The following is a 10,000-nucleotide window of genomic DNA, read 5'->3' on the forward strand; positions in this document are numbered from 1 at the left end:
GTTGCATATCGGTCAGTGGTTGTGTTGGTGCGACCTGTAAGGAGGGAAAAAGACTCGAATGGTCTCGCCGTCTCGCAGTGAGACATAGGGGGGGGTCGACCCGCAAGCCGAAGGAGCCTGAACCTCCAAGCGCCGGCGCGGGGGCCGGGGCCGGTGGGGGCCCTCCGAAGGCGGGTCTTAAGTTGCATATCGGTCAGTTTGTGTATGGGTGCGATGTGGAGGGGGACATATTCGAAAGTGCGGAGCTCCGCCGTCAGAGGCCGGGTTTTCGCCCGGGGTATCCGCCCCGGGCGCCTCTCGGGCGGCCTTCCCAACTGCCGTCGACCGCCCGGAGGGGGAAACAGAAAATATTCGAAAGTGCGGAGCTCCGCCGTCAGAGGCCGGGTTTTCGCACGGGGTATCCGCCCCGGGCGCCTCTCGGGCGGCCTTCCCAACTGCCGTCGACCGCCCGGAGGGGGAAACAGAAAATGTTCGAAAGTGCGGAGCTCCGCCGTCAGAGGCCGGGTTTTCGCACGGGGTATCCGCCCCGGGCGCCTCTCGGGCGGCCTTCCCAACTGCCGTCGACCGCCCGGAGGGGGAAACAGAAAATGTTCGAAAGTGCGGAGCTCCGCCGTCAGAGGCCGGGTTTTCGCACGGGGTATCCGCCCCGGGCGCCTCTCGGGCGGCCTTCCCAACTGCCGTCGACCGCCCGGAGGGGGAAACAGAAAATGTTCGAAAGTGCGGAGCTCCGCCGTCAGAGGCCGGGTTTTCGCACGGGGTATCCGCCCCGGGCGCCTCTCGGGCGGCCTTCCCAACTGCCGTCGACCGCCCGGAGGGGGAAACAGAAAATGTTCGAAAGTGCGGAGCTCCGCCGTCAGAGGCCGGGTTTTCGCACGGGGTATCCGCCCCGGGCGCCTCTCGGGCGGCCTTCCCAACTGCCGTCGACCGCCCGGAGGGGGAAACAGAAAATATTCGAAAGTGCGGAGCTCCGCCGTCAGAGGCCGGGTTTTCGCACGGGGTATCCGCCCCGGGCGCCTCTCGGGCGGCCTTCCCAACTGCCGTCGACCGCCCGGAGGGGGAAACAGAAAATATTCGAAAGTGCGGAGCTCCGCCGTCAGAGGCCGGGTTTTCGCACGGGGTATCCGCCCCGGGCGCCTCTCGGGCGGCCTTCCCAACTGCCGTCGACCGCCCGGAGGGGGAAACAGAAAATATTCGAAAGTGCGGAGCTCCGCCGTCAGAGGCCGGGTTTTCGCACGGGGTATCCGCCCCGGGCGCCTCTCGGGCGGCCTTCCCAACTGCCGTCGACCGCCCGGAGGGGGAAACAGAAAATATTCGAAAGTGCGGAGCTCCGCCGTCAGAGGCCGGGTTTTCGCACGGGGTATCCGCCCCGGGCGCCTCTCGGGCGGCCTTCCCAACTGCCGTCGACCGCCTGGAGGGGGAAATAGAAAATATTCGATAGTGCGGAGCTCCGCCGTCAGAGGCCGTTCCAGTGCTTTTGGGTGGCTGGAAACACCCTCACGATGGTCTGATTATACTCTTAGGGGCCTCCCCTGTGTCGCCCTGGAGGTCACCCATTCAAAACATGCTCACCTATATACGTTTCGGAAAGTATTTTGGTGAACGCTCACTTTCTAAGCCTTTTAGCCTTCTTGACCCCCTAACTCCCCATATCTGGTTTACCTACTACAGCGCCCCTAACGACCAAAATCGGTACTGCATACCCCTGGTACCCCCGCCATTGAAAATGAATGGGGGAATTTTTTTTAATTTCTCAATCCGGCCAGGAGGCCTCTTTTTCGGCCACGCTCGGCCGGCGAGCCGGTCCGCTCTTTACCCCTGGTACCCCCAGCCCTACCCCTGGTACCTCCCCCATTGAAAATGAATGGCGACCCCTGGTACCCCCAGCAACACCCCTGGTACCCTCAGCCTTACCCCTGGTACCCTCAGCTCAACCCCTGGTACCCCCAGCCTAACCCCTGGTACCCTCAGCGGCACCCCTGGTACCCTCAGCAACACCCCTGGTACCCCCAGCCAGCTTCGCCCCTGGTACCCTCAGCCTTACCCCTGGTACCCTCAGCCCAACCCCTGGTACCCTCAGCCCAACCCCTGGTACCCCCAGCCAGCTTCGCCCCTGGTACCCCCAGCCTTACCCCTGGTACCCCCAGCCTAACCCCTGGTACCCTCAGCCTTACCCCTGGTACCCCCAGCCTTACCCCTGGTACCTCCAGCCTAACCCCTGGTACCTCCAGCCTTACCCCTGGTACCTCCAGCCTTACCCCTGGTACCTCCAGCCGTACCCCTGGTACCCTCAGCGGCACCCCTGGTACCCTCAGCGGCACCCCTGGTACCCTCAGCCTTACCCCTGGTACCCTCAGCCGCACCCCTGGTACCCTCAGCGGCACCCCTGGTACCCTCAGCGGCACCCCTGGTACCCTCAGCGGCACCCCTGGTACCCTCAGCGGCACCCCTGGTACCCTCAGCGGCACCCCTGGTACCCTCAGCGGCACCCCTGGTACCCTCAGCCGCACCCCTGGTACCCTCAGCCGCACCCCTGGTACCCTCAGCGGCACCCCTGGTACCCTCAGCCGTACCCCTGGTACCCTCAGCGGCACCCCTGGTACCCTCAGCCGTACCCCTGGTACCCTCAGCGGCACCCCTGGTACCCTCAGCCGCACCCCTGGTACCCTCAGCCGCACCCCTGGTACCCTCAGCCGCACCCCTGGTACCCTCAGCGGTACCCCTGGTACCCTCAGCGGCACCCCTGGTACCCTCAGCGGCACCCCTGGTACCCTCAGCGGCACCCCTGGTACCTCCGCCATTGAAAATGAATGGGCGGCCTTCCCACCTGCCGTCAGCCGCCCGGAGGGGGAAATAGAAAATATTCGAAAGTGCGGAGCTCCGCCGTCAGAGGCCGGCTTTTCGCCCGGGGTATCCGCCCCGGGGCGCCTCTCGGGCGGCCTTCCCAACTGCCGTCGGCCGCCCGGAGGGGGAAATAGAAAATATTCGAAAGTGCGGAGCTCCGCCGTCAGAGGCCGGCTTTTCGCCCGGGGTATCCGCCCCGGGGCGCCTCTCGGGCGGCCTTCCCAACTGCCGTCGGCCGCCCGGAGGGGGAAATAGAAAATATTCGAAAGTGCGGAGCTCCGCCGTCAGAGGCCGGCTTTTCGCCCGGGGTATCCGCCCCGGGGCGCCTCTCGGGCGGCCTTCCCAACTGCCGTCGGCCGCCCGGAGGGGGAAATAGAAAATATTCGAAAGTGCGGAGCTCCGCCGTCAGAGGCCGGCTTTTCGCCCGAGGTATCCGCCCCGGGGCGCCTCTCGGGCGGCCTTCCCAACTGCCGTCGGCCGCCCGGAGGGGGAAATAGAAAATATTCGAAAGTGCGGAGCTCCGCCGTCAGAGGCCGGCTTTTCGCCCGAGGTATCCGCCCCGGGCGCCTCTCGGGCGGCCTTCCCAACTGCCGTCGGCCGCCCGGAGGGGGAAATAGAAAATATTCGAAAGTGCGGAGCTCCGCCGTCAGAGGCCGGCTTTTCGCCCGAGGTATCCGCCCCGGGCGCCTCTCGGGCGGCCTTCCCAACTGCCGTCGACCGCCCGGAGGGGGAAATAGAAAATATTCGAAAGTGCGGAGCTCCGCCGTCAGAGGCCGGCTTTTCGCCCGAGGTATCCGCCCCGGGCGCCTCTCGGGCGGCCTTCCCAACTGCCGTCGACCGCCCGGAGGGGGAGATAGAAAATATTCGAAAGTGCGGAGCTCCGCCGTCAGAGGCCGGCTTTTCGCCCGAGGTATCCGCCCCGGGCGCCTCTCGGGCGGCCTTCCCAACTGCCGTCGACCGCCCGGAGGGGGAAATAGAAAATATTCGAAAGTGCGGAGCTCCGCCGTCAGAGGCCGGCTTTTCGCCCGAGGTATCCGCCCCGGGCGCCTCTCGGGCGGCCTTCCCAACTGCCGTCGACCGCCCGGAGGGGGAGATAGAAAATATTCGAAAGTGCGGAGCTCCGCCGTCAGAGGCCGGCTCCACGCTTCATTCATCCGACCGAGACGCCTCTCCGCCGGCCACACTCGGCTGCGGGGCCGGCCCGCTCTCCGCCATTGAAAATGAATGGGGGGCATTTTCTCATGCTTTCAATCCGCCTAAGAGGCATCTTTCCCGGCCAACTTTGTGCCCCTGGTACCTCCAGCATCGAGAAAGCATGGTGACTCGTCCGACACATGCCCCCCTATATACGTTTCGGAAAGTATTTTGGTGAACGGTCACTTTCTAAGCCTTTTAGCCTTCTTGACCCCCTAACTCCGCATATCTGGTTTACCTACTACAGCGCCCCTAACGACCAAAATCGGTACTGCTACCCCTGGTACCCCCGCCATTGAAAATGAATGGGGGAATTTTTTTAATCCCCCAGGCCGGCCAGGAGGCCCCTTTCCCGGCCAAACTCGCACGCTGGGCCGGCCCGCTCTTTACCCCTGGTACCCCCGCCATTGAAAATGAATGGGGGAATTTTTTTCAATCTCCCAGGCCGGCCAGGAGGGCTCTTTCCCGGCCACACTCGCACGCCGGGCCGGCCCGCTCTTTACCCCTGGTACCCCCAGCTCTACCCCTGGTACCCCCGCCATTGAAAATGAATGGGGGAATTTTTTCAATCTCCCAATCCGACCAAGAGGCCTCTTTTCCGGCCAAACTCGCACGCCGGGCCGGCCCGCTCTTTACCCCTGGTACCCCCAGCTCTACCCCTGGTACCCCCGCCATTGAAAATGAATGGGGGAATTTTTTCAATCTCCCAATCCGACCAAGAGGCCTCTTTTCCGGCCAAACTCGCACGCCGGGCCGGCCCGCTCTTTACCCCTGGTACCCCCAGCTCTACCCCTGGTACCCCCGCCATTGAAAATGAATGGGGGAATTTTTTCAATCTCCCACGCCGGCCAAGAGGCCTTTTTCCCGGGCACGCACGCTCGCCGGGCCGGCCCGCTATTATTAAACTCTCACCCCTGCAAGGAGGCCTTTTTCCCGGGCACGCACGCTCGCGGGGCCGGCCCGCTATTATTAAACTCTCACGCCGGCCAAGAGGCCTTTTTCCCGGGCACGCACGCTCGCCGGGCCGGCCCGCTATTATTAAACTCTCACGCCTGCAAGGAGGCCTTTTTCCCGGGCACGCACGCTCGCCGGGCCGGCCCGCTATTATTGAACTCTCACGCCTGCAAGGAGGCCTTTTTCCCGGGCACGCACGCTCGCGGAGCCGGCCCGCTATTATTAAACTCTCACGCCTGCAAGGAGGCCTTTTTCCCGGGCACGCACGCTCGCCGGGCCGGCCCGCTATTATTAAACTCTCACGCCTGCAAGGAGGCCTTTTTCCCGGGCACGCACGCTCGCCGGGCCGGCCCGCTATTATTAAACTCTCACGCCTGCAAGGAGGCCTTTTTCCCGGGCACGCACGCTCGCCGGGCCGGCCCGCTATTATTAAACTCTCACGCCGGCCAAGAGGCCTTTTTCCCGGGCACGCACGCTCGATGAGCCGGCCCGCTATTATTAAACTCTCACGCCGGCCAAGAGGCCCTTTTCCCGGGCACGCACGCTCGCCGAGCCGGCCCGCTATTATTAAACTCTCACGCCGGCCAAGAGGCCTTTTTCCCGGCCACGCACGCTCGCGGAGCCGGCCCGCTATTATTAAACTCTCACGCCTGCAAGGAGGCCTTTTTCCCGGGCACGCACGCTCGCCGGGCCGGCCCGCTATTATTAAACTCTCACGCCTGCAAGGAGGCCTTTTTCCCGGGCACGCACGCTCGCCGGGCCGGCCCGCTATTATTAAACTCTCACGCCGGCCAAGAGGCCCTTTTCCCGGGCACGCACGCTCGATGAGCCGGCCCGCTATTATTAAACTCTCACGCCGGCCAAGAGGCCCTTTTCCCGGGCACGCACGCTCGCCGAGCCGGCCCGCTATTATTAAACTCTCAGGCCCGCTATTATTAAACTCTCACGCCGGCCAAGAGGCCCTTTTCCCGGGCACGCACGCTCGCTGAGCCGGCCCGCTATTATTAAACTCTCACGCCGGCCAAGAGGCCCTTTTCCCGGGCACGCACGCTCGATGAGCCGGCCCGCTATTATTAAACTCTCACGCCGGCCAAGAGGCCCTTTTCCCGGGCACGCACGCTCGCCGAGCCGGCCCGCTATTATTAAACTCTCACGCCGGCCAAGAGGCCTTTTTCCCGGGCACGCACGCTCGCCGAGCCGGCCCGCTATTATTAAACTCTCACGCCGGCCAGGAGGCATTTTTCCCGGGCACGCACGCTCGCCGTGCAGGCCCGCCATTTGCCTACCACACCGCCGTCTGGCGGACACCAAGCGGTACCGCCGACCCCTCCCGTTGAAAATGAATGGGGGATTTTTTTTCAATCCCCCAAGCCGGCCAAGAGGCCTTTTTCCCGGGCACGCACGCTCGATGAGCCGGCCCGCTATTATTAAACTCTTACGCCTGCAAGGAGGCCTTTTTCCCGGGCACGCACGCTCGCCGAGCCGGCCCGCTATTATTAAACTCTCACGCCTGCAAGGAGGCCTTTTTCCCGGGCACGCACGCTCGATGAGCCGGCCCGCTATTATTAAACTCTCACGCCGGCCAGGAGGCATTTTTCCCGGGCACGCACGCTCGCCGTGCAGGCCCGCCATTTGCCTACCACACCGCCGTCTGGCGGACACCACGCGGTACCGCCGACCCCTCCCGTTGAAAATGAATGGGGGATTTTTTTTTACAATCCCCCAAGCCGGCCAAGAGGCCTTTTTCCCGGGCACGCACGCTCGATGAGCCGGCCCGCTATTATTAAACTCTCACGCCGGCCAAGAGGCCCTTTTCCCGGGCACGCACGCTCGATGAGCCGGCCCGCTATTATTAAACACTCACGCCTGCAAGGAGGCCTTTTTCCCGGGCACGCACGCTCGCCGGGCCGGCCCGCTATTATTAAACTCTCACGCCGGCCAAGAGGCCTTTTTCCCGGGCACGCACGCTCTCCGGGCCGGCCCGCTATTATTAAACTCTCACGCCTGCAAGGAGGCCTTTTTCCCGGGCACGCACGCTCGCCGGGCCGGCCCGCTATTATTAAACTCTCACGCCGGCCAAGAGGCCCTTTTCCCGGGCACGCACGCTCGATGAGCCGGCCCGCTATTATTAAACTCTCACGCCGGCCAAGAGGCCCTTTTCCCGGGCACGCACGCTCGCCGAGCCGGCCCGCTATTATTAAACTCTCAGGCCCGCTATTATTAAACTCTCACGCCGGCCAAGAGGCCCTTTTCCCGGGCACGCACGCTCGCTGAGCCGGCCCGCTATTATTAAACTCTCACGCCGGCCAAGAGGCCCTTTTCCCGGGCACGCACGCTCGATGAGCCGGCCCGCTATTATTAAACTCTCACGCCGGCCAAGAGGCCCTTTTCCCGGGCACGCACGCTCGCCGAGCCGGCCCGCTATTATTAAACTCTCACGCCGGCCAAGAGGCCTTTTTCCCGGGCACGCACGCTCGCCGAGCCGGCCCGCTATTATTAAACTCTCACGCCGGCCAGGAGGCATTTTTCCCGGGCACGCACGCTCGCCGTGCAGGCCCGCCATTTGCCTACCACACCGCCGTCTGGCGGACACCAAGCGGTACCGCCGACCCCTCCCGTTGAAAATGAATGGGGGATTTTTTTTCAATCCCCCAAGCCGGCCAAGAGGCCTTTTTCCCGGGCACGCACGCTCGATGAGCCGGCCCGCTATTATTAAACTCTTACGCCTGCAAGGAGGCCTTTTTCCCGGGCACGCACGCTCGCCGAGCCGGCCCGCTATTATTAAACTCTCACGCCTGCAAGGAGGCCTTTTTCCCGGGCACGCACGCTCGATGAGCCGGCCCGCTATTATTAAACTCTCACGCCGGCCAGGAGGCATTTTTCCCGGGCACGCACGCTCGCCGTGCAGGCCCGCCATTTGCCTACCACACCGCCGTCTGGCGGACACCACGCGGTACCGCCGACCCCTCCCGTTGAAAATGAATGGGGGATTTTTTTTTACAATCCCCCAAGCCGGCCAAGAGGCCTTTTTCCCGGGCACGCACGCTCGATGAGCCGGCCCGCTATTATTAAACTCTCACGCCGGCCAAGAGGCCCTTTTCCCGGGCACGCACGCTCGATGAGCCGGCCCGCTATTATTAAACACTCACGCCTGCAAGGAGGCCTTTTTCCCGGGCACGCACGCTCGCCGGGCCGGCCCGCTATTATTAAACTCTCACGCCGGCCAAGAGGCCTTTTTCCCGGGCACGCACGCTCTCCGGGCCGGCCCGCTATTATTAAACTCTCACGCCTGCAAGGAGGCCTTTTTCCCGGGCACGCACGCTCGCCGTGCAGGCCCGCCATTTGCCTACCACACCGCCGTCTGGCGGACACCAAGCGGTACCGCCGACCCCTCCCGTTGAAAATGAATGGGGGATTTTTTTTCAATCCCCCAAGCCGGCCAAGAGGCCTTTTTCCCGGGCACGCACGCTCGCCGGGCCGGCCCGCTATTATTAAACGCTCAGGCCGGCCAAGAGGCCCTTTTCCCGGGCACGCACGCTCGCAGAGCCGGTCCGCTATTATTAAACGCTCACGCCTGCAAGGAGGCCTTTTTCCCGGGCACGCACGCTCGCCGGGCCGGCCCGCTATTATTAAACTCTCACCCCTGCAAGGAGGCCTTTTTCCCGGGCACGCACGCTCGCGGGGCCGGCCCGCTATTATTAAACTCTCACGCCGGCCAAGAGGCCCTTTTCCCGGGCACGCACGCTCGCCGAGCCGGCCCGCTATTATTAAACTCTCACGCCTGCAAGGAGGCCCTTTTCCCGGGCACGCACGCTCGATGAGCCGGCCCGCTATTATTAAACTCTCACGCCTGCAAGGAGGCCTTTTTCCCGGGCACGCACGCTCGCGGGGCCGGCCCGCTATTATTAAACGCTCAGGCCGGCCAAGAGGCCCTTTTCCCGGGCACGCACGCTCGATGAGCCGGCCCGCTATTATTAAACGCTCAGGCCGGCCAAGAGGCCCTTTTCCCGGGCACGCACGCTCGCAGAGCCGGCCCGCTATTATTAAACTCTCACGCCTGCAAGGAGGCCCTTTTCCCGGGCACGCACGCTCGATGAGCCGGCCCGCTATTATTAAACTCTCACGCCTGCAAGGAGGCCTTTTTCCCGGGCACGCACGCTCGCGGGGCCGGCCCGCTATTATTAAACGCTCAGGCCGGCCAAGAGGCCCTTTTCCCGGGCACGCACGCTCGATGAGCCGGCCCGCTATTATTAAACGCTCAGGCCGGCCAAGAGGCCCTTTTCCCGGGCACGCACGCTCGCAGAGCCGGCCCGCTATTATTAAACTCTCACGCCTGCAAGGAGGCCCTTTTCCCGGGCACGCACGCTCGATGAGCCGGCCCGCTATTATTAAACTCTCACGCCTGCAAGGAGGCCTTTTTCCCGGGCACGCACGCTCGCCGGGCCGGCCCGCTATTATTAAACTCTCACGCCGGCCAAGAGGCCTTTTTCCCGTGCACGCACGCTCGCCGAGCCGGCCCGCTATTATTAAACTCTCACGCCTGCAAGGAGGCCTTTTTCCCGGGCACGCACGCTCGCCGGGCCGGCCCGCTATTATTAAACTCTCACGCCTGCAAGGAGGCCTTTTTCCCGGGCACGCACGCTCGCCGGGCCGGCCCGCTATTATTAAACTCTCACGCCGGCCAAGAGGCCTTTTTCCCGGGCACGCACGCTCGCCGGGCCGGCCCGCTATTATTAAACTCTCACGCCGGCCAAGAGGCCCTTTTCCCGGGCACGCACGCTCGATGAGCCGGCCCGCTATTATTAAACTCTCACGCCGGCCAAGAGGCCTTTTTCCCGGGCACGCACGCTCGCCGAGCCGGCCCGCCTTTTGCCTACCACACCGCCGTCTGGCGGACACCGACCCCTGGTACATCTGCCATTGAAAATGAATGGGGGAATTTTTTCAAACTCCCAATCCGAGCAAGAGGCCCCTTTTCCGGCCACACTCGCCCGCCGGGCCGGCCCGCTCT

The sequence above is a fragment of the Hippocampus guttulatus genome, unplaced genomic scaffold (assembly GCF_054856545.1).
Source record: "Hippocampus guttulatus isolate MCC_2025c unplaced genomic scaffold, RoL_Hgut_1.0 HiC_scaffold_42, whole genome shotgun sequence".
NCBI classification, from domain to species: domain Eukaryota; kingdom Metazoa; phylum Chordata; class Actinopteri; order Syngnathiformes; family Syngnathidae; genus Hippocampus; species Hippocampus guttulatus.